Source organism: Rhinopithecus roxellana, chromosome 3 (assembly GCF_007565055.1).
Source record: "Rhinopithecus roxellana isolate Shanxi Qingling chromosome 3, ASM756505v1, whole genome shotgun sequence".
NCBI classification, from domain to species: Eukaryota; Metazoa; Chordata; class Mammalia; order Primates; family Cercopithecidae; genus Rhinopithecus; species Rhinopithecus roxellana.
In genome coordinates, this window is record NC_044551.1 from 54,665,425 (window position 1) to 54,692,857 (window position 27,433).

Sequence of the window (27,433 nt, forward strand, 5' to 3'; positions counted from 1 at the left end):
GAAAAGGAAAGAAAAGAAAAGAAAAGAAAATACACCCACGTTGGGTGGAAGTGCCTCTAGGGCACAGGGCTTAGCGAGCTGACAGTTCCTTTTATAAATTAGGAACAGACACCCTTCCTCTGTGTACATGCAGCTTGTGCTAGAGTGCTCTGCTTGGTGAATGAAGCCCTCACTCACTCTTCGGCCAAGCCCACTTGGACAGGGCAGCACCTGTACAACCTACATGAAGACCAGTGGGATGGGTGTCACAGCCATGAGCAGAATCCTTTCAAAGCCTCCACAGTACCTAGGCAGGAACCTTGTTACCTAAACACATGTGTGTGCACGCGCGCACACACACACACACACACCCCTTTGGTGCCAATGTGAGTAATTTCTTGAACTATAACACACAGACCTCTCACTTTATAGAAAAAGCATGCTTTATGAGTAAGCACAAGAGAGACAGTGTCTTCTTAGCCTTAGTTTTCCAGAAAACAGAGCCTGGTAAAAGTGCATGAATGCACGTGGATTGTTTTGGGAAATAGATGCACCAGGAATGGGAGACTGAGAGACATCAAAGAGGAGGGAAGGCTGATCAAGGTGCTCCACTGAACTGGTCTCTATTGTGGTAAGTGGGCCTCCATCCTGCTTGGTTCTCTAAGGAACTATAGAGATTATATCTCAGGACTGTCCTCTAAGAACAGAAGAGAGGAACATTTCCTGGCTTCTGGCATCTATTGGTCAAGGGTTTCCCCTGGAATGCTAACTCCTCAAACATCCTGTGCAAACATGTCAGAATGTAAGTTGATGGTGGTGCTAGCAGAGTCACTGGGGCAAGGAAGGCAACCCCATGTCCAGATAAGTATCTATTCTGGTAAGAATGAATCACTGATCCTTCCAGTGTAGAAGGCATCTGATGTAAAAAGCCTATCACCAAGTGACTGGCTGGTCTTCTTCAAGACATGTACCACATGGAGTGACGGAGGGTTTCACATCAGTCTCTCTAGTGAAAATCACATATTCAGGACAGTAGTTGCTAGACTGGTCTTGGTGAGATGGCACTAATGCCATTGGGGCCATGCAGAGCCTCTATCCCTGTCCTATGTTCCGTCTGTCATGCAGTGGCTAGGGAGAGAGGCTGGCTGATATCCTCATGACATCCTGTCACCTTGTTGTTTAGTGCCTCACTTGCAGAGGAGGTTCTCTGGTGAGCCTTGATGTGAGAGAGAAATCTACATGCTATGTGTCCAGTACTATAGCTCCATCTGCTTTGAGGCTTCTGACCCAACCAGCAAGCCATTCGCCACTGCCAGTGGGTTCAGATACAACCTTCACTCAGACCACTTCTCCTGCCCTACAAGGAGAATGAGTAAGTGCATCGGCTTGTTCTCGGCTCTGCTTACTGGAGGGGTAACTTTCTCTGTCCTCAGGACCACCCCTCCATAGGACTCTAGCCTGGTGGTAGTCCATTTTTCACTACCACTAGCCTGTTAAGGCAGCCCATCTATGAACTCAGTTCAAGTTTTTTGTCCTCATTGGTTGGTTATAGGGAATTACAAGACTTTAGGGCCCGGTGTGGTGGCGCTCGCCTGTAATCCCAGCACTTTGGGAGGCCGAAGTGGGCAGATCACCTGAGGTCAGGAGTTTGAGACCAGCCTGGCCAACATGGCAAAATCCTGTCTCTACTAAAAAAACAAACATTAGGTGGGCATGGTGGCCTGCGCCTGTAATCCCAGCTACTCATGAGGTTGAGGCACAAGAGTCGCTTGAACCCAGGAGGCGGAGATTGCAGTGAGCCGAGATCGCACCACTGCACTCCAGCCTGGGTGACGGAGAAACACTTTGTCTCCAAAAAAAAAAAAAAAAAAAAAAAAAAAAAGACTTTAGATGTGAACTGAACAAGAGAGGTAGGTAACACAGAAATCTAGGGCAGATGGAATTGACTTGCACCCTCTGGATCTCTTCTGGCCCATTTTGTTGTATGATGGATTACTGCTATGCCTGCCTGACATTGTGACCAACATTGTGGATCTGAAAATACTCAGCTCAACAGGGGTAGCTTTGTTGAGAGCTACCTGCATGGTCACGTGATGTCCCATGTGCAGAAGATTCATCTCTGTCAGAGCTCAGGATGGAGCTAGTTTTCAAATGGTATGTACTTTTCTGTTGGAGAAAGAAGGCCTAGTTCCAGAACCATAGGATTTGTACTGCAACTCTCTTTTCTGAACTTGTCAGAGACTCCATACACATAACATCTTTATTTGCGATAAGTAGCACCATTAAATCTGCTGGCCATCTAGCATGAGTGTCAGGGCCACTTGTATCATAGCCCGGACCTGCTGCAGATCTTACTCTGACATTCAAAACTGGCAGCCTTGCAAGTTACCCAAAAAATGAGTTAGAGCAATATTCCCAAGAGAAGTATTTGCTATCTCTGACTTCTAAATATTTTAAGTGGCTTTAAAACATCTCAAAATTATTTGATATGCTTTCTGTCAAGAGATGGGGTCTATGTCATATCCCCTGGAATCTGGCTAGGCTTCTTACTGGTTCAACTGATAGAGTATGGTGAAAGCTACTATGCCATATAACTTTAGTATACTATAGTATATACTTTTGTGTGTGTATATATAAAATATATATGTATATTATACACACACACACAAAATACATATAGTGCAGTACTGTACTATATGACTCCTGAGGCTAGATCATAAAAGACCAGGTCACTTCTTTCTTGTTCAGTAGGATCATTCCTCTTCCAACTACTTGCAAACTGCTGTGTTGTGAAGAGTCTAAGCCACATGGAGAGGGAATACGTTGGAGTTCCATTCGATGGCCCTCAATGAGCCCAGCCTTCAAGTGACACAGCTTAGGCATTAGAAATGTAAATGAAGATGACTCCAGAAGATTTCAGCCCAGTTTGTGTCACCCCTCAGCCCTGAGTTTTCCCAACTTAGGTTATAGCCAGCCTTTCTCAACTAGAGTTTTTTTTATCTGAGCTACAGAAGACAGAAAATGGTTTGAATGACTATCTTCTCAGTTCTACCAAGTATGGCACATCACTATGTCATTCTAAATACCTAGGAGAGAAATTAGTTCATTTCACATAAATGGATGCTTTAAGGGATTACAGCTGAATTCTATTATGGATGCCCAGTTTAGCAAAGCTGGCAGAAATCTAAAAGTAGAGACAAGACATTCCTGCTGTTCTCTGTCCAAATTCCTGACCCACAGAATCCATCGGTTTAGCCGTATTGTGGTGTTTTACATCAGTAAGTTTTGGGGTGGTTCGTTATGTAGCAATAGAAAGCCAGAATAAGGTACAAGATCTAACATCTTGTGCTTTACCTCAAAGACTCTGTGCCAGCGTGCCTCAAATTATTGGATTCCTAAAAATGTCACTGATGGGCAGGTTGGGGAATCTTTGTGGGGTTTCATTCTCACCCCTGACACTCAAGTTGGTACTTCTGTTTAGCAGGTTAAATCTGCATAATGCCATCAAGACAGTGTGCCAGTATAGTCCATATGCCTCTGGAATATTAAGACAATTAAGATCTCTGCAGACTATTTTGTGACATTGCGCAAGAGGCTTCACATAGCCTTAGGCAAGACTATCAATGTGTACTGATATCCTTCTCACTTAGAGGAGACCTGCTTTAGATCCCATTTATTGATGAGGATTGAAAAGAACATATTCACCAGATCAATAGCAACATACTGAGTGCCAGAAGCTCTGTTGGTCTGTTTAGTAAAGATATCCCATCTGGCTCAGCAGCTGAGATTGGAGCTACCATTTGATTAAGTTTAGGGTAGTCCACTGTCATCCACCATGATCTGTCAGTTTATTTTTCCAAGCACCATTCAGGTGAATTATATATAGAGATGTTGGAGAACATCATCCAGTGGAAGTGATGGTACCAATTCTCTTTGCTGGTGGCACTAATTTTCTTTTGAAATAGTGCTGACTTGGGTACAGTCTCCTGGCTGGTGGGGTTGTGCTGGATAGTTTCAGAGACTTCCACTTGTCCCTTCCTACCCTAATGGCTTTTACTCAATAGGCTAGGGAACCTGTGGGGGGATTCTGCTGCTACTTTGTTTATCCATCCAAATTATGCTCTTGGACATTGGGGAAATAACCTCAGGTTGAGTTCATGGGTCCATTGGATCCACTTTGAAGTGTGCTTGTGGCAGCTCTCCTTTTAATTTTTTTCTAATTCTACAAGTCAAATACCACTCTGGTTGGCCATTCATCTGTCTCACCAGTAGGAATACCTTGGTCTTTTAGCCACTGTCACAGGTGCCTGAGAGCTGAGGCATCTTCCAATCTTCTTGTCCATTATAGTAATCACATATACCTATACTTTGCTACTGTCACTTAAGAATTGCTGCCTGGTCCCTGACATGCCAGAATCCTGTTATCCTGAATGATGCTAAGAAGTCCAGTGTTGTAGCAGCATCTCATACTATCAACCCCAGTTTATGAGGGACAGACACCATTGGCACTTCTCAAAAGAAGCCAGTACTTTCTTCAGCAGTGCATTTCTTATTGCTTTAGTCAAAAGAACACCCTCTGGGACTTTCTGAGGAATACAGACAGATGAAGAATTCTCTGATCTCACTAATAAATCCATTTTAACATTTCTACCTCCTTCTGACCCTTTCTTGATACTCCACCAAATTTATTCTAGCAACTCTACCTTATTCACTGTAGCCTATTGTGTTCAAGCTTCAAAGAGTCACCCTACCAATGTGTTAGAACTGGGTCCAGATGTTTTTGCCAGGATGTTAAATTCTGAGTCATGGAAGAAGACTTGCATACCAATTAATTCTTCCTATCCATCTTTATATTCAGGATTTCCTCATCCAACTCTCCCAAGATGTATTCCCACATGTGTTTTCCTGGATTCTGCCAGTGCCTGTTTGCTAGGTCGTGCAAGGTATACAAGGAAAAGGCATTGTATTTCCTGGATCAGGCTGTGCTGAGACATGACTCCAGCTACTGGTTATGAGAAGAGGGCAAAGTCAGAATTTGAGGATGAGCATTGTCCTGCAAAGCACTTGCCTCAGCTGAGGCCTTTGCTGCATTCCTGCATAAAGGCAGGCTGTTTAGAAACAGGGAGATGTTTTATTCCTTTGAGTCCAGAGTGTTCATAAAGCCGGAAATTTACTATTTGCAGGCTTGTTTACCCAAATGTTCTTACCCCAGGTCTCAGGGTCCTATTCCTTTCATATTAGGAGTTTTGACTTTGCAAAAAACATCTGTTGAGGCCATGCATTCAATTGTCTTTGTAATCCTGCATGCCTTAAAAGTGAATTCTAGCCTTGATTTTCAGCAGAGTGCATCCTGCAACTGTAGAATTTAAGGATATGCTAGGACATTGCCAATCAGGTGTGATTATCTGGTGGTTAGTAGACATAAGCTTGTTTGTGACAAATCATATTTTCCAAAGATGAGTGCAACAATATCTTTCATTCCACATGGGACACGTACTTATCACTCTCCCATTATGAGATAGAATCTTGCTCTTCCACTCCCCTAAATACGCTGAGCACTGTGACTGCTTTGATGAAAAGAACAAAGTAGAAATGATATAGTGCCAATTCTGAGTATAGCTGCCCTAGTTCTTCTACTTCCTGCCTCTTAGAATGTCTGCTTGGGGGAAACCAGCCACCATGTTCAAAGTGTGACTATCCTGAGCCCTCTATGCTGTGAGAGCCCCAGATGAGTTTGCAGCTGACAGCCAGCATCAGTGCTGGCTATGTGAGTGAGCCATCTTGAACTTCAAGCCCAGAGAAGCCTTATGTGATCTCCAGACCCAGCTACCATGTGTCTAGAACCACATCAGATACCCTGAGTGAGAACCAACCAACTCAACTGAGTTAGCTTACCATATCATAAGAGAAAATAATATAATGTTTTGAGCCCTAAGTTTTGGAGTAGTTTGTTACAGAGCAGTAGATAACCGGAATAGCTTATAAAGCCATTAACAAAAGCCAACCAAGTCCTGATTCCTATAACTATCACTGTGCCACACTGCTTAATTGGTATAGGTGCCACCTTCCACCTGCTCTTCCTTCCAGTACTCTCTGGTGCAAGGCTTCTTTGTGCCACCCCACTTATGACCAGAAATGGGCTCCTTCTTCCTGTCATACTGATGAATGCTCCATCTTGAGCATTTGACCCTGAGCATTTGATTTCTAGAGCCACTTCTAATGCCCACTAGCCATCTGATACCAACTGCCTTAGCCTGCATTTCTCAAGAAAATGAAGCCCAAGACAAGGCTTTACATGCCAAGGCCAAGGTATTTATTTATTTATTTATTTATTTATTTATTTATTTATTTATTTTTTCTGAAGTTGAAGCTCATCAAACTGTATACTTATAATGGATGCATTTTATTATATGCAAATTATACCTTAATAAAACTGATCTTAAAATAACTGTTTTAGAGTCAAGACTTCCCTGAGTGCAAATCCCAACTTTGTCACTTATTAGTTGTGTGATCTTGGGTAAGCCATTTAACTTCTACAAGCTACTTCTCTGTGATATGGATAATACTAGTGCTTATCATATAAGGTGCTTGTTAAAAATTTAGACAGTAAATAAATATAAAGTGCTCAGCCCAGGTCTGAAGCACAGTTAGCACTCAATTAACATTATCTGTTATTATTACCATTACTACTATTAATAGTACTTTAGTATGTAATCAAAGTGAATTAACAGTAGTGCATATGGCTTTCATTCTATCACGTGACTGTGATCAGATTCAAGAGATTTGTTTATTGTCTTCATCACATCTGAAATTGAAGAGTCCTTCCTGGACTGGAGGAGATGGAAAACTGAATGTCACTTCCTTGTGTGGTTCTTGATACTAACTGATAATAGCGTGAATGTGTAGAGAGAGCACAGATTTGGAAACAGATAACCGCAGGTCCTAATCTCCGACCCTTATTGACTGTGTGAACTTAAGCAAGTTGCTTAACCTTTCAGAATCTTTGTTCTTTTAAATAAAATAGGAGAAGAGAGTACCGAACTGATAGGATTGTTGTGAGGGCTTAATGAGAGAATTTATGTGTGGTAGCCATTTTCCAAAGAAAGCAGCTGTTCTCCAATAATGGCTACCCAGAAAGCTTTACCTCCTGGTATTCACACCCAAGAACAAATATGCTGCCACAGACCTACACAGAGAAGTCATTCCCAAAATTTTAAGTAACTGATAACACAGGTTAGCCTAGGAGAAAGTAATCTCCTCCTACATTGAAATGATACTGCCTGTCTTTGTAGCTAGGTCTTAAGAAGCATTGAAGTTCTCTGCCTTGGTTTCCAGGACCTTGGTAAAGAATCCCAAAGTAAGCACTTGAAGAGGCCATGTGGAGACACAGTGAGGACAGCCAGACCCAAACTGTTCAAGCTACCCCAGCTCAGATATCAGGTACATGAGCGAAGGACTTGCTCTAGAAGAAACCACGTGGAGAAGAACAGAGGACCCAGACAGTGGCCTTTTGTTTTGTGTGGTTAATACCCATCTTCAGCTATTTGAGCCACCCCAGCTGAGGCCACAGACTTTGTGGGACAGAGAAAAACAGTCCCTACTTGTGCCCTGACTAAATTTCAGACTTCCAGAGTCATAAGCATAGTACAATAATTGTTGTTTTATACCCCCATATTTTGGGGTGGTTTGTTACACACCAATAGATACCTGGGATAGTATGTCTTTGAAGCTCTTGGCACATAATCAATTAGTTCCCAGCACAGAGTATAGCATTTTAAGAATTCCCTTTTAAGTAAGCAGCCAAAGTGTTTCTTTGTATAGGATTTAGAGGTTGCCATGTTTTGTACCAACTGTCTAGGCTTAGACCAGGGATTACGCCTGACCCTCAGAAGGTTGGCCTGCATCCTAGGAGATGGCCTCGTTAGGAGCTCTGGGAGAAAGTTATGGGCCAGAGGCTGGGAAGCAATGAAAACTTTAAGAAGGAGAAGCCATGAGGAGGAAGAGGAAATGACAAGATCACTTTCCAGTTCTCTGTGAACTGGGGAGTCTGGGTGTGACAGGTGTTGTAATTTGAATGATGTTCTAGCATTCTGTCTTTCTTCCCTGTGAACACCAACAGTACCCATGAACTAGAACATCCTGAATAAATAGTTCTTGCATCTTCATCCTATCTGTGTATTTTCCATTTTTTGCTTAAGTTATTATTAAAGTTCACTTTATTACCTTTAAAATCATCTTTAAATGAGGTTACTCCTAGGCTAAAATGTATCATCAGTTGGTTAAAATATTGGGAATGGCTTCTCTGTGTTGGTATCTGGCAGCATATTTGTTCTTCCTTGCAGTAATTTCAGTGTTCTATGGTCTGATCAGCTGCATCTATATCTTACATTGTTCTGTGTCGATACTCCAATAATTAAAACAAGATTTGAAAATCAGTTGCTTTTGTTGAGAAGAGTACCTTCAGATTAGGTCTAAGCTAAAACGTCTGCCATAGGGCGGAAGCTTAGGTACACCCTGAGACTTCCTGAGTTACAATCTTTAAATATCCTCTGCAGCAGTCTTATGTTTCACTGTTTACTCTTCTCCCAATATGTCAGTGACTACACTTTGAAATGGCAACAAGTCTAATGTAATAAAAGAACAAAAGTATTTTTAAAATGTTTCTAAGAGTGATGCCTTAGGACCAAAATGAGATGAGTTGAGCAGGGACAAGAGTTTTATCTAGCATGTAGGGAAAGGGAAAGACTGGTCAGCATGGATTAGCTGGGAGACTTGGTTTTACATCAGTGAAAAAGACTTGAAGGTGTTAGTTGACCACAAACTTAGTATACACTCAAAGTGTGGCATTTTTTCCAAAGGATTTAATCAAGTTCATACTAAATTCATTTTAAACAATGCCCAGGTGAAGGAAAGTCATTGTCACAACTAGACACTGCACTGATCTGACGACACTGAGTAAGTACGTCAGTGCATTCAGCAGTTGTTCAGGGAGTCATGACAAGCCAGATATCCAGGACACTGAAATGTCTTCAAATGAAGTCTTAGATCAGGGATATTTCATTTCTTCTACATATACAGCTATTCTTCCAACAAAAATTTATTGATCATCCATATGTGCCAGAACAAGGTTAGGGAAGCAAAGATGTAGAGCCAGTTTCTGTTTCAAGGTACTCACAGTCCAGTAGGACTGACGTGCAAGTAAATAGACAATTACCATTCAATAAAGAAATTCAACATTCTAATTTGTATACATACGGATTGCCCAGGAAGTAGAAGAGGGAGTACCCAGCTCTTCCTAAAATGGTCCAGGACATTTTCTCTAGAGGTAATGCTTATTAGTGGCATTTAAATGATTTATTATGTGCATATAATGAATAAAGGCAATATAGAAATAGGGAACAGTCTAGGCAAAAGCTCAGAGGAATGAGAGAGTGGAGCATATTTAGTAAATAGCAAATGGTTTTATAAGGCTGGGGTATAGGAGGCAAAGGGGAAAGGGGAGAATGACAAAGCTAGGAAGATAAAGGCAAGCTCATGAGAGGAACTTTATGGGCTCCAAAGAAATTTGAATTTTATCCTGTAAGAAATGGGAATTCACTAAAGGAGCACTGTGGTAGAAGTATGGAGATTTGATAAGCCTAAGGACAAGAAGACCAGATAGCAAGCTGTTGCAATAGTACACATGAGAAATAATGAGAGCCTGAAGCAGTAGTCATACGGAAAGAGGGAGAGAATGAATGGCCAGGACAAAGAAACAACTCAGTGATGTGCTCATTAGCCCTTCCAGGTCACAATCACTAACATTTTATACAACCTAATGATACTTCATCTCTCCCTTCCATTGGCTCTTCTCACCATCAATGCACCCTAGATTTTACTAGTGTATCTTGTTTACTGTTTATCTGTCCCTCTAGAATGTAAGTAAACTCCATGAGAGGCAGGGATTTCTGTATGTTTGGTTCACTGCTGTATCATCAGTGCATGACACATAGGTAGAAAATTATGCTCTCATTGATAGAGCAGGTAGACTCATTTTGTATCATTTCAGAGGATATAATTCACCTAACAATATATTTAATAATACAACGCTGAATGTTTTTCTTTTAAGATCAGGAACAAGACAAGGAAACCATTTCTATTCAACATTGTAATAGAGTTCTAGCTAGTGCAATAAGGCAAGAAAAATAAATAAAAGTATCTAAAGTTGAAAGGAAAAAGTAAATAGTCTTTACTTGCAAATTATCTATGTAGAAAATCCTATGGAATATATAATACAGTGATTAGAACTAATAAATGAGCTTGGCAATGTTGCAGACAGAAGATCAGTCTAAATACTCAATTGTATTTCTATGTACCAACAACAAAGTATTAGAGATTAAAATTTAAAATATAATACTATTTACAATGACTTCAGAAATGTGAAATGCTTAGGAACAAATCTGACAAGATTACAAAATATTGCTGAGATAAAATTTAAAGAGCTAAATAAATGGAGAGATATACTGTGCTTATGGGCTGAAAAACTAAATGCTATTTAGATGTCAATTGTCCTCCAAAGTGGGTTTCTTATAGGCAGCATATTTATTTATTTGCTCTGCCAATATCTGTCTATTCATTTTGGTATTAGATCATTTAATGTGATGTATTGATATGGTTAGATTTAAATCTATCTTCTTGCTATTTGTTTTCCATTTTCTCCATCTATTATTTGTTCTCTATTTCCTCTGCTTTCTTTTAGATTGCATATTTTTTATGATTTCATTTTATCTCTTCTGTTGTCTTCTTAGCTAAAGCTCTTTGTTTTGCTATACTGCACTTTACACATAGCTTAAAAACCTTACAACAAACCACATCCATTACCCTCACATTATGTACATAAGAACAACAAAAACAACAACAACAAAAAATGGCAGCAGATCCATAATCCTTCCAGGTTTTGTGCTATTTTTGTCATAGATTTTTCTTTACATATATTATAAACTTTATCATTTTTGTTTAAATAGTCAATTACTTTTTGGAGATAATAATAAAGATTACATATTTGCCTATGCTATGACCATTTCCATGCTCTTCATTTCTTTATGTAGTTCAGATTTCCAATTTGTGTCATCTTTTTTCTGACTAAAGGACTTCCTTTAACATATTTTGCAGCATAGATCTACTGGTGACAAATTCTTTCTTCTTTTGTGTGTCTGGAAATTATTTTGCCTTCATTTCTGAAAGGCCTATTCACTGGTGTAGACTTCAACATTAACAGTTTTTTCATATTTAAAGGTGTTGCTCCACCTTTAAGCAATGCTCTCACATTGTTTCTGATAAGGAACTTCTCCTGTTTTTTTTTTTCCTCCATACATAATGTGCCTTTTTTCTATGATTGCTTTTTAGATTTACTCTTTACCCTGGTTTTGGTTTTGAACAATTTGTTTATGTTGTTCCTTGATTACCTTTCTTTCTTTCCTTTTTTTTTTTTTTGAGACAGAGTTTTGCTCTTGTTGCCCATTGCCCAGGCTGGAGTGCAATGGCACAATCTTGGCTCATTGCAACCTCCACCTCCTGGCTTCAAGCAATTCTCCTGTCTTAGCCCCCCAAGTAGCTGGGATTACAGGCATGTGCCACCACGCCCGGCTAATTTTGTATTTTTAGTAGAGATGGGGTTTCTCCATGTTGGTCAGTTTGGTCTCAAACTCCTGACCTTAGGTGATCCACCTGCCTTGTCCTCCCAAAGTGCTGGGATTACAGGCGTGAGCCACCGCACAGCTGATTACCTTTTCTTTACGGTATCTGTGCTTGGGCTCTTGTTCTATTTCCATTCCCCCACCTACTCTCCTTCTAGACACAAATTACACTAGTATTGATCCACTTGAATTTGTTCCATCAGTCAGTGAGTCTCTGTTCTTTTTGTTTTTATTCTTTTTTCTCTCTGTGGTTTGAGAATAGTGTCTACTGCTATGTCTTAAAGTTTCTAAAAATTTTTTCTGCAATGTCTAATCTACCACTGATTTCATCAGTGAAAATTTTATCTTAGAAATTGTAGTTTTCATACCTAGATGTTCCATGTAAATATCTTCTAAGTTCAATTAAAATAACTTCTATGTCTGTTCTTCACTCATTGACCACATGTAATACAGTTATAAGAATTGTCCAAATGTCCTTGTCTGTTGATTCTAACATCTGTGTCAGCTCTGGGTTGGTTTTGATTGGTAGCTATTTCTCCTCATTATTGGTCATATTTGTCTACCTTCTTGCATACCTGGTAATTTTTTTACTGAGTACCGTACTGTGTGAATTTTGTCAGGTACTGGCTATTGTTGTATTCCTATAAATATTCTTGAGCTTTGTTCAGGGATGCAGTTAATTTGCCTATAAACAGTTTACTACTTTTTGGTCTTGTTTTTAAGATTTGTTAGGTGAAACCCAGAGCTGTTTTCAGTCTACTGTGAATTATTTTTCATTACTGAGAAAACAGCCTTCTGACTAGTATACCCAATGCCCCACAAATTATGAGGCTTCTCAGTCTGGCTGGTAGAAACAGGCATGGTCCTGTTCCTTCTAATTTGTGGAGGTAAGACTTTCCTTGCTGGAAACTTTCCTCATGTGCGTTTGTTGATCAGTACTCTGCAGAATATTCAGGAGGGAGCCTTGGTAGATCACTGGTGTTCTTTCTCTCCTTTTCAGTACACTATCCCAAAAACTCTAGCTGTCTAGGTCTCCAGGAATCTCATTTCCATCTTTTCTCAGTGAATTCACTGGACTCCTATGTCTGGATTCCTTGCATGAGGACTGGAAAGTTCTCCCAAGGCAGTAGGTTTTTGGAAGGCTTATTTTGTAGGGGCAATTGTTTGTTTCCTATCACTTGAGAATCACTGTTTTTTTTTTTTTTTTTTTTTTTTTTTTTTTTTTGTTGCCTGACATCCAGTGTCTTGAAAAGTGTTGCTCATTATTTTGGTTGTTCCAGGAAGGAAGGCAAGTCTGGTCCCGATTATTCCATGTTAGCCAGCAGCGGAACTATCTCTATCTTTAAGAAATCCAATGCTACAGCTGACCTTTCATTTGTAGAACATGTCTTAGGTATCCTGCCATGTGCAAAGATTTTGAGTGCAGAACCCAAGCTGAATTTATCTTAGTAACTCCAGATAACTGACACAGGCCTTTGCAAATCGTTGGTAAATTGAATTGCTGTAGGACAAGCAGGTGAAATTTTCACAAAGGGATATTTTTTGCGTTATGCGAGAAAGAAATATCTGATAGTTTAGTAATGAAAACTTTGAAAAGACATAGTGATCTTTCCATTATGAGAAGCATGCAAGCGGAGTACAGATACTCATTTGCTATGAATCAGCATTTCTGTATTATCTAGAAAAAGTCTCAGTCGCCTCAGTTTGGTGCCAATTTTTCTTTAACATTTCTCAATCTTATTCTTTGCCAAATGTGAGCCATTATAAAAAGAATTAGTAAGGCCTCTCTAGATTAATTATTACTTAATTATGAATGACTCTCTCTGTCTAGATTAATTATAAAAAGACTATTCCCCTCAAAACTTTTCTACAACTATACTTCCTACGTCAGGTAATCTCAGGTAACAAGGAAGCCTAGACACTGTTATCCCCAGTTGGCTGATTGGGAAACAGAAATGCATGGTGGTTTAGAGGACTTGTTTTAAGTCACACAGTCAACTACAGAACCAAGCCAAGAACAGAGGTCAGGTCCCTAGATGCATGACAACATCCTTTCCCTTTGACTATGCTGCCTCATGATACAACAGGAGGTTTAAAAAGTTCAATTATTCTTTTTTTTTTTTTTAACATGGGTTTTAGAAAGGAGGCAGGAATAAAGATAGCGGAGCAACTGTAGGATGCAGATAACGTGGCATGCATTTCTACCATGGAAAGTAAGACTGAAATTGAAGTTGTTCTGCAGCAGAGGTTAAACAATAAGAAAATGGAGTAGGGATCTCCAAGGCCCTGCTGATCTGAAGAATCCAGGTAAACATTGAATTAAATCGGATAAGCAAGGGTTCAGGTGAACCAGGCAGTTCTTGAAGTAAATAAAACACATCCAGTAATACAACCTTATTTCAGATAACAGAGTTTCTGGATAAAGGAGTTTCAGATAATCAGGGCTTTACAGTATAAACAAACACAGAGAACACTGGACATGGGAGTAACTAATTGAGGAGATTCAAGTAACGAGGAAGCCTGGTATCTATATCTGCATTCTGTGTGACTTCAAATTATTAAATTTCAAAAATTCAGCCAGGTAGGATGGTAAACAGGATAGAAAATGCAGAGTAATCATCTAGCCCACATCATTAAGTAAGAAAACGTGTTGTGATTTATGAATGTGAAGGAAGGCAGGACAGAATAAAAGCTACAAAGGATAAGACTGAAGCATCATGTATGTTATGGAGACACAAGAGGAAGGGGCAGGAGAAAGGAGGCAAAGGGCTGAAGGCTCTATCAGGGGGTAAAAATTAGCTTTCAGGCTGCCTTACACTCCCACGGCACAATGGAAATGGGAAGGAGAGTTAAAGGGCTTGAGCAGACGCAGTGGCTCACCCCTGTAATTCCAGCACTTTAGGAGGCACAGGTGAAAGGATCGCTTGAGGCCAGGATTTGAGGTTACAGTGAGTCATGACTGTACCGCTGCACTCTAGCCTGGATGGCAGAATGAGACCCTGTCTCAAAAAAAAAAAAAAAAAAAAGAAAAGAAAAAAGAAAAATTAAAACAACAACAAAAAAGAATTTAAGGGTGAAACAAGTGTGGATCATTGACTGGGAATATTCAGACTTGCTTGAGAACAATGGGCTGTATTCACTACCACCTCCTCCTTTTTCCTCCTCCTCCTCCTTGTCCCCCCACTCTCTCTTCTATCTCCAAGATTCTAAGCCTTCTCACCAACAAGCTGTGAACCCCAGGGCTTGAGACCCAGTAGAGTAGACAGGGCTCTGGAAGTGGGGAGCAAAGGGGATAAAATGATCCAAAAGTCATGGAGAAGAAGGAGAAGTAGAGGTGGTCCATCCAAGAAAAGAAAGGAGTGAGTTTTTAGCCAAACCAGAAAGAGTCAGGTAGTGGTTGGGGCAGAGGCTCTATTTCTGACTTCTGTAATATGGTTATTTCTCCCATGGGTTGAAGGCAGCAGGAACTATGAGATAATTTTTATGAGAAATGTATTCCCCTTTTTATTGCCTTTCCATATTCTGAATAAGTCTAGAGAGAGCCTCAGTTTGGTGCCAATTTTCCTTTAACACCTCTCAACATTTCCTCATCTCCTCCACCCTCTTTCCTTAACAAAGAGGGAATAGACCTCAATTTAAGAGCCCTGGTCGGCAAAACTGTGGTTAGCTGGAATTCAATCACAATGCTTTGTTTTGTATTTATTTCTATTGATAGTGAATAATCCAGTTTGAAATGTATAGCAGCTATAGTCATCTTTAAAATAAAATTTGAAAAAAGAATTTATTACATTGGAATTTAAGCTGAGTGATTTGAAACTAATAATCAAACAAAAATTCTTCATTGACCTAAATGTCAAGAAAATGACAGGAATGTATGGTGGAAATAAACCTTAGTCTGGGAATCAAGAATCTTCCATGAGCTGTGAGTGTGATTTTTGGTCACAGTGATTTCATTTTCACTTTTATTAATGAAAGACATAGCTGCTAGCAAGAACTTAGCGTGAGATGGCCAAAGTATGAACATTGTTAAGTTACTAAAGTTCTAGTCAAAGGCAAAGAAATGATGTTTTAGTGAGTCTGTGCCAACTTAACACACATAGAAGCTCACAAATATTGAAAGGTCACATGAAGACCCCCATCCTACAGGGGCTTTGGGACGCCAGCATGTGGACTAGATTATTTCTGTGAGACTTTCCAGTTCTACAATGCTGTGCCAAGTTTTCAATCTGGTGCCAGCAAAAGCAATGATGTGATGGGGAAGAATAATGATAGATATTGTATTAAAATCTAATTTTCCTTATCACTACCTTACCTATCAAGTAGGTAGCTGAGAATGAATTTACTTGAAACAGAGATCAGATGCCAAGCATAACCATTTCCCTTGTCATCTAAATTCTTCTCTCCTAAGAAAGGTTTTTTTCATCAAAAGTTTTACTACACTTTGTTTTGAAGGCCAAAGGAATTGAGGCCTTAACTAAATAAGATGGGCAAGGGGAACAGGCTGGTTGGCTTTTGTCGGCCCACCTTTGGTCTTGAAAGGAGGGACTGCCCCTCTCTCCTCTATGGAGCTTCTCCTAGTTGACCTGCCCAAAGAATTTTCTATCTGTGGAATCTCCCTGAGAGCATAATTTCTCTGCCTTCCAGGGAAAACAACAGGGGTTAGGAGAGGATCTGGTGAGACTGACACCCTGGGTTCAAATTTCAACTCCTGGAGGGAGCCTCCTTTTTATTTAAATTTTCACATTTATCTAGCACAATGACTCAGTGCAGTTGGTCCAATTTCATGGCTGTTGCTGCTCTTTTCCAAACCTTTGTGTGAGTTAGAAAACACACACCTCTTAACCCAAACCAAACCATACACACACACTCTGTACCCATGAAGCACAAATAGACACCCTGTCCTCAGGGCTGATGCCCCCTCCCAGGCTCTGGGCAGGACAAGCAGAGTGGGGAGAGGATTCAGCACCACCTGCCTCTGTACTTGGTGCTTTTATGAAGAGTTCAACCTACCAACCTACCAGGGTCCTGTGCAGTGACCCTGATAGACATCACCATTTCCTAACCAGAGAAGGTTAAATATTTGTGTCTCAAATAGATCATCTTGGATGTTTTGTACAAAATAGATTGGGAGAGGATGAGGTTGTTTTCAGCAAGTTGTTAAAAGCCTATGGCAGCTGTCCAGGTGGGAAATGATGGGCATTCAGGTGAAATGGGTGGCAGCAGGGACAGTGAGAAATGAACACATTCCAGGGATGTTGAGGAGACAGGTTGACATGTCTGAGGCTGCTGTGAGGATCCAAGAGATGATGATGATGACAGTGCTGATATTAATAATACTATTGACTGAGGGTTTGTGTGTACCAGTTATTTTTATAAGTTATTTGAACCAAAAAAAATTGACTACATCTCATTCCTGCATAGTTGCTGTAAGGATCAGAGATCACATAAAGTGCCCAGCCCATAGCAGATCCTTCATCACTGGTAAAAACTGGCCTTTGAAACTCCTGTGTTAGTTAAGAAGCCCTAGTTTGTGGACATGGGTGGATGTTGTCGGCAGTGGAACATTATCAAGACAGAGGCTCCGTCACCTTCTAAGCATCAAGTTAGAGTCCTCCTGTAACTTTTCAAAGCTAGAGATATTCAACCCCACCTCCATTCAGTTAGTCCAAGATACGGGTCTTGGTATCCGTGTTTTAAAAGCTCCCCAGATAGCCAGGGTTGAGAAGCACTGAAGTTAAAAGAAGTCTTTGGAATCAGACAAATCAGGGTGACATCCGAGCCATGCCCTTCACAGTGGTTTCCCTTGTCTAAGCCTCAGATTTCCTATTTGAAGAAGGAGTATAAAAATTCCCCCCACTCCAGGTTGTGGGAGGGTTAAATGAGGTGTTGTATGCACTCCATAGGACCTCCAGGACATCTCCTTTTATACCTTGCTTAGTGTGGTGTCTGGCCCCTAATGTGGGTTCAATAGATGTGACTGCCATGATTGTGGGGTTGAGAAGCAAAGGAACTTAGTGAAGGCCAGCCCCAGGGGTGAGAATGCTGCACCTGTCACCTGGTCCAAATTGTGCTTGTTTCTTTCACAGATGTGGAAACCCAGGTCCAGTCAGGGAGTAAATAATCTCCCCAACGACACAAAGTGAGAGAGCTGGGATTTGAAGCCTAGTCTGTGTCCTTCTGCCATACACCAGGAATCAAATTCAGGGCATAGCTAACTATTCTAGAGAAAGACTTGTTACAGAAGTGATGCCACCGGGGAGAAGAGCCCTTGTCTGTTCTGCTTTAAACTGCTGGGCTGAGCCACACAGTGAAGGGCAGGGGAACAGCTAGAAGCTGTCCAGGGCAGCCCAGAGCCGCTCAGACAAGAGCTCAGAGGTGAGGGTTGGGCAAGGAAGGAAGTGCGTGGAGGAGAGGGGGAAAAGGATCAGAGAGCTGCTGATTTCAGGGTGAGCAGAGAATCACATGTTTTGTGTATGGTCAGATTAAGAAATGCAATGGTATATGCCTGCCAATACAATGACTGGTAGACTGTAAGTGTTCAGCAAACATTATTTTACCTTTTTCTTCTTTCAGAGCTGCCTACTGCCCCCAAGGGGAGGAGTCCATCCTCTTCTATGGTATACACCTGTTAGCTTGTTTGTTCATCCTTCCCCTTTCTGGGGACAGCCATGTCCATACACTGTGACCTGTATTAGTCTATTTTGTGTTGCTATAAATAAATACCTGAGGATGGTAATTTATAAAGAAAAGAGGTTAATTTGGCCCATAATTCTGCAGGCTGTACAAGAAGCATGGTGCCAGCATCTGCTTCTAGTGAGGCCGCAGGAAGCTTCCACTCATGGTGGAAGGTGAAGGAGGAGCAGGCGTGTTATATGGCAAGAGCGAGAGCGAGAGAGAGAGCAGAAGGTATCAGGCAACCAGCTCTCATGTGAACTAATGAGCAAGGACTCACTCATCACCAAGGGGATGGCCTCAGCCGTTCCTGAGAGATCTGCCCCCTGACCCAAACACCTCCCACCAAGCCCCACCTCCAAGACTGGGGGTCAAATTTTAACATGAGACCTTCATTATCAATGTTTTTCTATCTACACATCCAAACTAGATCATAACCTTTGATCTTTGGGAGACTCAGAAAGATGATACACTGGAGAAAAACAGCTCCTCTGGCCTGGGAGATTTTGACTTTCTGCTTTTCATGTGTGTTTGCTTTTATCAAAGAGGGAATCTGCTACTTGCCTGATACAACTGCATTTGGATACCGAACTGGGGCCCAAGGATGTCCCAAACCACTGCCTGGGAATGCCAATTTCTCATCATGAATTAGAAATCAACGCTAGCAGCTTCCCTGCTAAGTAAAAAAAATTCCTTCTGCACCACTGAATTAGGCTGATTTTTTTTTTTTTTTCCTTTTCCTGAATGTACAGTAAATCCCTAGTGGTTTAAGCCATGGTGCCTCTCCTTAAACACAATATGAAACCGCTACCAAATTTAAATAAAAAATAAATTCTGTGTTGTGTTAGGAATTTCTCCTGCCAAAAACTCTCACACAATTAACACACTAGCAGAATGTGTTGCTAATTTCATGCCACTGGAGTCTTTTCTGCTTCAGAATATAGAAACAAAATCAGGTCAGAGCTCCAATAATAACAGGATTTTGTTAAAATATACAGCCCTGTGTTGTAGATATGTTGTAGTAATGGGTGAAAAGGAGACTCACAGTGATGCATGAAATAGCTCACTACTGCAAATAGAAGTGGAAGAACTTGTCTCCAGCTTCTTTGCAGAGAGAGAGAGAGAGAGAGGAGAGAAAGGGAGAGAGGGAGAGGTAGAGAGAGGGGGAGAGAGGAGAGAGAGGGTGGAGAGAGGAGAGAGAGGGTGGAGAGAGATGGGAGGAGAGAGGTAGAGAGTGAGAGAGAGAGGAAGAGAGACAGAGAGAGGGAGACAGGGAGGGAGAGGAGAGAGAGAGGATGGGAGACAGGGAAAGAGGAGAGAGGGAGACAAGAAGAGAGAGGGAGAAAGGAGAGAGAAAGAGAGAGAGGAGAGAGAAGGTAGGAGAAAGATAGGGAGAGGGAGGAGAGGGATAGGGAGAGAGAGGCAGCGAGGAGAGAGAGAAGCAAGGGACAGGGAGAGATGAGAGAGAGAAGGAGGGAGAGAGAGAAGAGGAGAGACAGAGAGAGAAGGAGGGAGAGAGGGAGAAAAGAGGAGGGAGAGATAAAAAGAGAGGAGAGAGGTAGAAAGAGAGAGAGAGGAGAGAAAGATGGAGAGAGGAGAGAGAGATAGAGAGAGAGAGAGAGAGAGATGGGGAGAGAGAGGTAGAGAGAGAGAGAGAGAGAGAGGAGAAAGAGACGCTAAGAGAGAGAGAGAGGGAGACAGGGAGAAGAGAGAGGAAAGAGAGACAGAGGGAGAGAGAGAGAAAGAGAGAGAGAAGAGAAGCAGGGAGAGAGAGTTAGTTCAGCTCAGTCCAAGCCCAGACCCACTAGGTTCTGTGGGAAAGGGTTTCATTGTCAATGTTAGTCCATCCAGACATCCGCATACTTTTACGGGTGAGGCAAACGCCAGGCAAAGAAACTAGGAAAACACAAGCCCAGTAAATCACAACTAGGATTCTGATTCCCCTGGTTCTCTCTGAGGCTTCCTCCCTCCACCTCTTAGCCTTCTTACATTGGGCCTCGTCTTTTCCGTAACAAAAACAGCGATAATGAAAATATTTTGGCAGCACTGAAGGCCTTTCACATCATGACCCTGACCTCCAAATCAATTTTCTTTATTCTTAACCTGACCTTGGCATCCATTCTCCCTGGCGTTCAATATTAGTTACAAAATCTTGAACTCCCCGAGACCTTCCCTCCTCCCCAGATAACCAAGGCAGGCCACACTGGGGAAGCTCTGGTGAGGACAGGGAGAGAAGGGTTCTTGACAAAGAAAAATCATAACTCGATAAACAAGTCCGATGCCCTCTATAGGAGTCTCATTTGCGCCAAATGCTATTAGCCCCATTATTTACTCAGACAACGGTGCAGGCAGCCTGGGCTCCCTGCTTGCACAGGGCGCTGTGGAGCAAACCATGCATCACCAGCCGGCCTGGGCGCTTCCCTTAAATAGTAATATGTAAGGTAGAGCATGTTACATTTCATCCATCACCCATGGGCTCGCCGAGCGCAGAGACTGGAAAAATTGCGCACATTTCTCCATTGCTGCATTAATACTAGAAGGGGAGTGAACTGAACAGAGAAAGTGCCAATTTCAGCACACATGTTAAAAAGAGAAGCAAAGAATAGCAGAAAAAGAAAGCATCTCCCGGACTGAGATGCTGGGGGGTGGGGGAGGTTTTTAAAGGAGAAGACTGCTTTTCAGAACTCTTGTGCATTGACTATGAGAATAAGGACCCACTGAGACAAGAGTTCGGGGTCAGCATACATTTAGGAGAAGAAGTTGGCTGGCAGGGGCTATTTTTCTGCAAATTAGTTTTCTCTCAAGGGTAACGGTGGGGGAGGAGCAGAAGGCAAATGAATTGGAGCCCACTGAATAATCGCGTATTGTTCGGCCGGTTGCGGTGACCTATGAACTGATGCTCCGAGAAGCGTTTTCAGGCCTTCCTTTTATATAGGCCAGGATGGGAAGCCTCTCACAGCTGTTGACGAGTGTCCTGGAGGGGCAACGATGGGGACGGCAGTGTGGCCCCACAAACAATGGTTACAGAGCATCGGCTCCACTTGGCAAGAGAGGCACCGTCTGCTGGTCAGTACAGCTGACCGCAGGGCTGGACAGGTGGCCAGTCAGGACGGTGAGAAGAGGAAGGGTTCAAACTTTATGCTGATCACAAAGAACTGAGAAAAGGGGCAAAGTGGAGAAACACAGTGTAGCAGGACGGGATAGATGTAGCAGGACGGGATAGATTGACTTTCCTTGGGGATTACAAGGACCAAGAGCTCTGCAGTGGTTCAAACAGTTCAGTGCAAATGGAATTCTTCTAGGATGTTTACAAAATAAAAGTGAATCAGTTCATCTAAAAGCATTTGTGCTTCATTGTTTTCAAGTCCAGATTCTGCCTGGAATGCATAGCATCCTGTTCTTCCTTCAGACATTTTATCATTCTCACTTTGGCATCAGAAAACCCTGCATCATCTAAACCAGGGCTTTTCTGTTCCCTTGAAACACCCGAATGAGATGAACTAAAAGTGCAGAGACTCTAAGGTGAAGCCGGAAGGGACCCTTCACCAGGGAGAGACTTCTTTGAAGTCTTGTACTTGTTTATCTTTTAAAAATTACCTAAAACTGATATATTGTGCAGCAGTCTGAAATTTAGTATTACAGATACCATTTTCAACTCCTTTAGCCCCCTCAATTTAGAATTTCATTCTAAGATGAAGCTCAACCTGTATCAGATAAAAAAGAACAATCACCAATTTAATGCATATTTTGAGTTTAAGAGGACTCCATCTCAGATATCCAAAACTTATAATCTGAAAAAAAAATCTATGTCATAAAAGCAAGAAAATAGAGTACTTATAATCAGGGAAAATGGAAACTTCCAGAAGAAAGAACTAGTTTCATCTTTGGCTCGAGACAAACTAGGGCATACCCCAGTTTGCAAAGCATTACAAAGGAGACAGCTATTGTAAAGTGATGAAAAGTAGACTTCCCTGGTTGTAACCTACCTTGTCATTAAATGCCATGTCTGACTCACTCTAGGGCTGACAGAGCACAGTGTAGTGCCAGGACACATAGCTGGTGCTCAATAAATACTTGTTGAACTGAAAGTTGTTGATAGTGCTCTGCATTCATTTTCCCCTTTAGGTAGCCTGTGGCAGGATGGTTAACCCCAGGATGGGAACATCTCACAGCCCAGCAGTGGGACAGGCTGTTCTTCCTGGAGGCGAAACAGGCTAGGGCAGCACATGGTCCCTTCCATCTGAGTCTGAGTCTAAGTACACACTCACTTTTCATCTCTGCCACAGACTAGCTGCATGCATGATCTTGGGATCCACTTATCTGGGCCTTCCAACCCTTCTCTGGCAGAAGGAAGCGTCAAGCACCATGCTCTCAAAGGTCTATTTAAAAATTCTACAATACTGTGTATTTAGATTTATAAAGGAATTTTCTTTTTCACCAGTTGCTACCTGAGGGCTGAAGCAACAGGCAAGATAGGGGAAGATAAATCAGCTCTGCTCTTGTCTCCCCTGTGCCTTCCCAGCTGGAAGGGCACAGAGGACCCAGTGTGGTCCCACCTGGGAGGCTGCCCACCTGGTGCCCTTTGTCCTGTTCTGGCAAGAAAAACCTCAGAACTGAAGACATGCTGTAAAGGGTGGTGAAAAGCACCGCCAGTTAGTTACCTTACTACAAATTTACCTTAGATGAGGTAATTCACTAAGCAAGTCGCAGGACTTCAGTGTTACACTCCTCCCACGGGCCCCCAGTAGTCAGTTTCTAGAGTTTGGCTTACTTAGTACAGGTGATCACATTCTGGTCAAAGTCAGCAGAGCCATCCTAAGTTAGTGTTCTGTGATATTGGCTCAATGTTTTGTGGTTATTAAGACTGATTACCTGTTAAAATGACCCAGATTTGAGGGTCAAATATTCAGGAGGAAGAAATGAAAAGAAGCAGATTCTGATTTTAAGATTTCAGGTTTTAAACATCAGGCCCAAATCCATACTTTTATTTTGTTCAGTAAAAAGCAAAGCTGGTGATTCTTAAAATGAAAATGCAGTGTTTTCCACTTGAAGAAATCCCAAACTTGCAAAATTAGATAAGTTAGAGAGTTATGTTTTTAATTATAAAGGGATTTTGCCTGCTTTCTACAGTGACTCATCCTATGGCTCCAGCTTCCTAGGAATTTAAAGTATTATTTACTCCCCCTCCCCCACAAAAATTCATATGTAATTTTATAAAATCCAACAGAAAATATCTGATTATATTTCAATATAAATAAAACATAGCATTTCTCTCTTCTTGACTTAAGATCTCCTTTCTGAAGTATGGGAGTCTTGAAATTCTATCATATTTACTCACTCATGTATTCACCCAAAAAACACTGAGCAGACCCCATTCTATGGCAGGCACAGTGCTAGTCCTGAGGGTATATCCTGGTCCTCTGACACTTTTCTCTTTTCTCCTCCATGGCTTCCATTTTCTCCGTGTCCTCCAGAGGCTGAGGCATATCGTAGGTCTGATCTGCTGAAAGAGGGGCTAATTATATTAGGATGACAAGTCATGCCTTCAAGAAGAGCATTGAAGTTGACATTATGGTAAATAGTCAAAATAAACTTGCAATCAGAGGTTGAGAACTTTCACTCATGGAGACTTGGCCAAAAGCAGTGGTTCTCAAAATGTGATTCTTGGACCGGCCACATTGACATCACTGGTGAGTTTGTGAGCAAAGCAAGTTCTGGAACCTGACCTACTGAATAAGAATCTCTGGGAATGGGGTTTGAGAAATTGTGTTTTAACAGCATTCCAGGTGATTTTTATGCACATTAAAGTATGAGAACCACTGGCTTGAAGTTAATTAGGTTTCAGGTGGGCAAAGTCCTGAAAAAGTCTTCTTTCAAATCCTGATAGTATTACCAATTGAGTTCTGTCACCTGCCCAATGATAACCCTGGTTTAATCTTCAAAATCACACAAGCATCTCCAACCAAGTTATTTACGCAAAGTTCCAACTCAGAGAGAAAAATAGAAAATTCTCAGTGATACTCAAAAGGGAAAATATTTGGACAGGTAATTTTAGGAATGGGCTATGGATCACTATGTACAATAATGAAGCTGAGCAATTAGGTTTGGAAAGCCACAGCACAGAAAATAATTAACCCACAAAGTAATCATCTTGGAAGTCCCAAAGCTAATGATTAAAATAAACCTGAAACAAATGATTGTTTAACTTTTAAGCTGTGCTTGTTTTAGCCACAGTGTACTTCAGGTGTGAGCTCCCGGGAATTCCTCCTGCCTGCCGAGATTGGCTTTAGGACAAGGGCATGTGTCCATTCCTCTGCCTCTCCTTCCCTGGGGATGGTTTCTTCGAGTATCACAGAATAGCACTCCAGTTTGGGTCAAGGAGGTTGGCTGGGCTGCTCAACTCTGCTGGCACTGAGGGGCATCAAACCCCAGAATGCACTCTGCAACTGTGGTGGGCTTCAGCCATATTGAATCCTATATAACCTTGGAGGCTGGGATGCACGCTTCGTTTTTATGCAGCTTGCTTTGCACTTTCATTGGCGGTTTATAATTGCAAAGCCTGATGCTCCCCTCCCCCACTCGCCTCTCCACCCAAAGAAGTGAATTAATAACTAGAAAATGAGAGAGAAATGAGATCTAGAAGGGTCTGGGCTTCTGAATGTCACTGTGAGCAAACAGCGGTGGAGAGAAAAGGTTCCTTTCCATCTTTATGTGCAGTGCTGTCTGTGCATTGACTTGTTTCCTGACACATGAGCCATGGCTTGAAAGGAATTCAGGCCCCAGCAAATTTTGCATTGCGCTTCAATGTGGCCTCTGGGATTGAATAAGGGCAAATCTATTATACTGTTGCCATGGAGACCCTGGCACAACTGCTGATAAAGAGTGTCTGATGTTTGGTAGGCCTCATAGCATGGTACATACCATTTAAAAGACGGTGTGTGTGTGTGTGTGTGTGTGTGTGGTGTTTAGCATGCATGTGTGAGTCTGTAAGGGTGAGCATGCTTGCGGGAGTGGGTGGGGTGACTGGGGGAGGGGAGTGGAGAACAGGGTGCAGTGGGGGAGGAAGGAAGTGTGGCTGGCTGGGCATGTCATGAAGGAATATACTGTATTTTTACAAGGAATTTGTAAATACTTTCTTGCCTCTAAAAATTAATTCTGCCCTCTAAGAATCTACATGTTAAACAGATGGGGGCAGCAGAAGATGCACAGACTCTCCCCTTGGTCTAGCAAAATTAGTCTTTAATTCATCTGAAAGAGAATTAAGCTAATACAATAAAAGTGAAAATGTGCTCTTTCGCGTCCTTTGACGAATGCTACCTCCTTTCAACTGTCTGTCTGAGGATCAATAGTGGGTCTGTAAGGAGCGCCAGCATTTGCTAGAGCAAGCAGCAAGATGATGGATTTTAATCATTCACATGATTTTATAACCACGAAACAAAGAAGGAGGATCTGGCTTCCACATGCATAATCTCAGTTTTGCTGTTTTTGATTTTGCCAGTCCTACATGCAGTTCCTGTCTGGAAGGCGCATGTCCCTTTTCCAAATTCCATTCCACACCTCCATGTCTGCTTCTCAGTGATGGATATGGGCAACTTGTGTGTTTCATTGGGGCCCTTTTCCCTGTTAGCCCCAGACCTGGAGAGGGGTGGCACTGAGAAGTCCTGAGCTGAGTCTCCTGGCTGGCATTGAGGTGAGGCATCTCAGGCAGAATCACCTACAGTAAGCAAGCTTCGGAGTGAGCAGCTCTAACAATGGGAGGCTGGGCAATCTGCGACAGTTGATAGGATTATTATTATTACAGAGCGCAAAAAGCTTCTGCTTTCTTTTCTGCTGCTTTGCAGACCTCATAAGGCCTCTCTGTGATTTCTGCATAGTTAATTTGTCAGTTTATAAATTACCACATTATGTTAACGCTGAATGCTTCAAAACACAAATATATGCACAGAGGGCTTGAATATTTGAAGTGTTTTAGTACTATGGGGAAATAATTTTGTTGTCAAGCTGTGGCAGATATAGAACTGCTAGGGGATACATGGCCATTTCATCAGGACTGTGTCGATGATGGCCTGTGAACATCCAAGGGGGAAAATCATCTTTTATCACTATTGTGTACCGTGCCGGTCCAGATGGGGGATAAAACATGCATGAGTTGCCCGCAGCTCTGAAAATAATTATACTCATTTGCCAGAAATGTAGAAAGTGCATCCAACCAAGTTACCACCCATCATAGTGACACTCTGTTTGCATACTGATGAAGTTTAAAGCCAGAGACAATGGTGTTGGTATCAATAGTGAAGGGGGGGCTGGGCACCACCAGTGCCGTAGGATTAATAGCACCATCATTTTACATTATGCAGCATTCACTTATGCTGCATATCAAAAGACTACTGCCTCTGAGGTTCACCTCACTGTTTAGAAGATTACAGTTTGCTTTAAGACTCCAAACATTAGCATGGCTTCTTTGCAGGTTCCATAAATGAATGCAAAAATATCTGTGTCCGATAAAATGCCTACACTGTAATTATGGGTAAATGTATTTGGATGCCATTATAAGTGCCTGCATGTGTATGTATGTGTTTGTGAGTGTGGGTGGGTACCTACATACTCACATGCACACGCATGATTTTGGAAGACTGCAATGGAATATGAGATGATAATATGTGCATGCTAAGTCCTGGTACTGCTGCAGAGTCATTGATGAATGGTTTTTTTAAATGTAGGAAGAGAATGAATACAAGTAGGACTCAAGAGAATAATTCTTTATATTGCAATCAGGTCAGCTTATATGTACTTGCTTTAATCGTAGAAATCAGCAATAAAAAACATAGACTTGGTTATTTAATCCTTACTGAGTAAAAGCGAACGTCTTATAATGACCCTCTAAAATATTATAAAATATTAAATTATTTTGATATGCCTCTCATTTTTAGACAACTATAAAATGATCAGTGCAGCCATTACCAGAAGATTAATAGATTCCTTTAAATTTTTGAATCCAGCAAACATACATGTATAAACCAAGAGGCACTTTTCTAATGGAACCCTGAATTCTCAAAGGTGTTCTATGGTTTGAAAATAGCCCAATCATGATGTCATGATGCTTATTT

General features: G+C 41.6%; 1 long non-coding RNA gene across 1 annotated transcript; it reads right to left on the reverse strand.

Annotated features, from left to right (window-relative positions):
• Window positions 1-21,054: 21,054 nt before the first annotated feature.
• Window positions 21,055-23,997, reverse strand: LOC104655772. The gene is made up of 2 exons (XR_747027.2): window positions 23,677-23,997; window positions 21,055-22,030 (listed from the first exon to the last, which is right to left on the reverse strand). It is a non-coding gene; the product is annotated as an uncharacterized LOC104655772 (long non-coding RNA).
• Window positions 23,998-27,433: the final 3,436 nt, after the last annotated feature.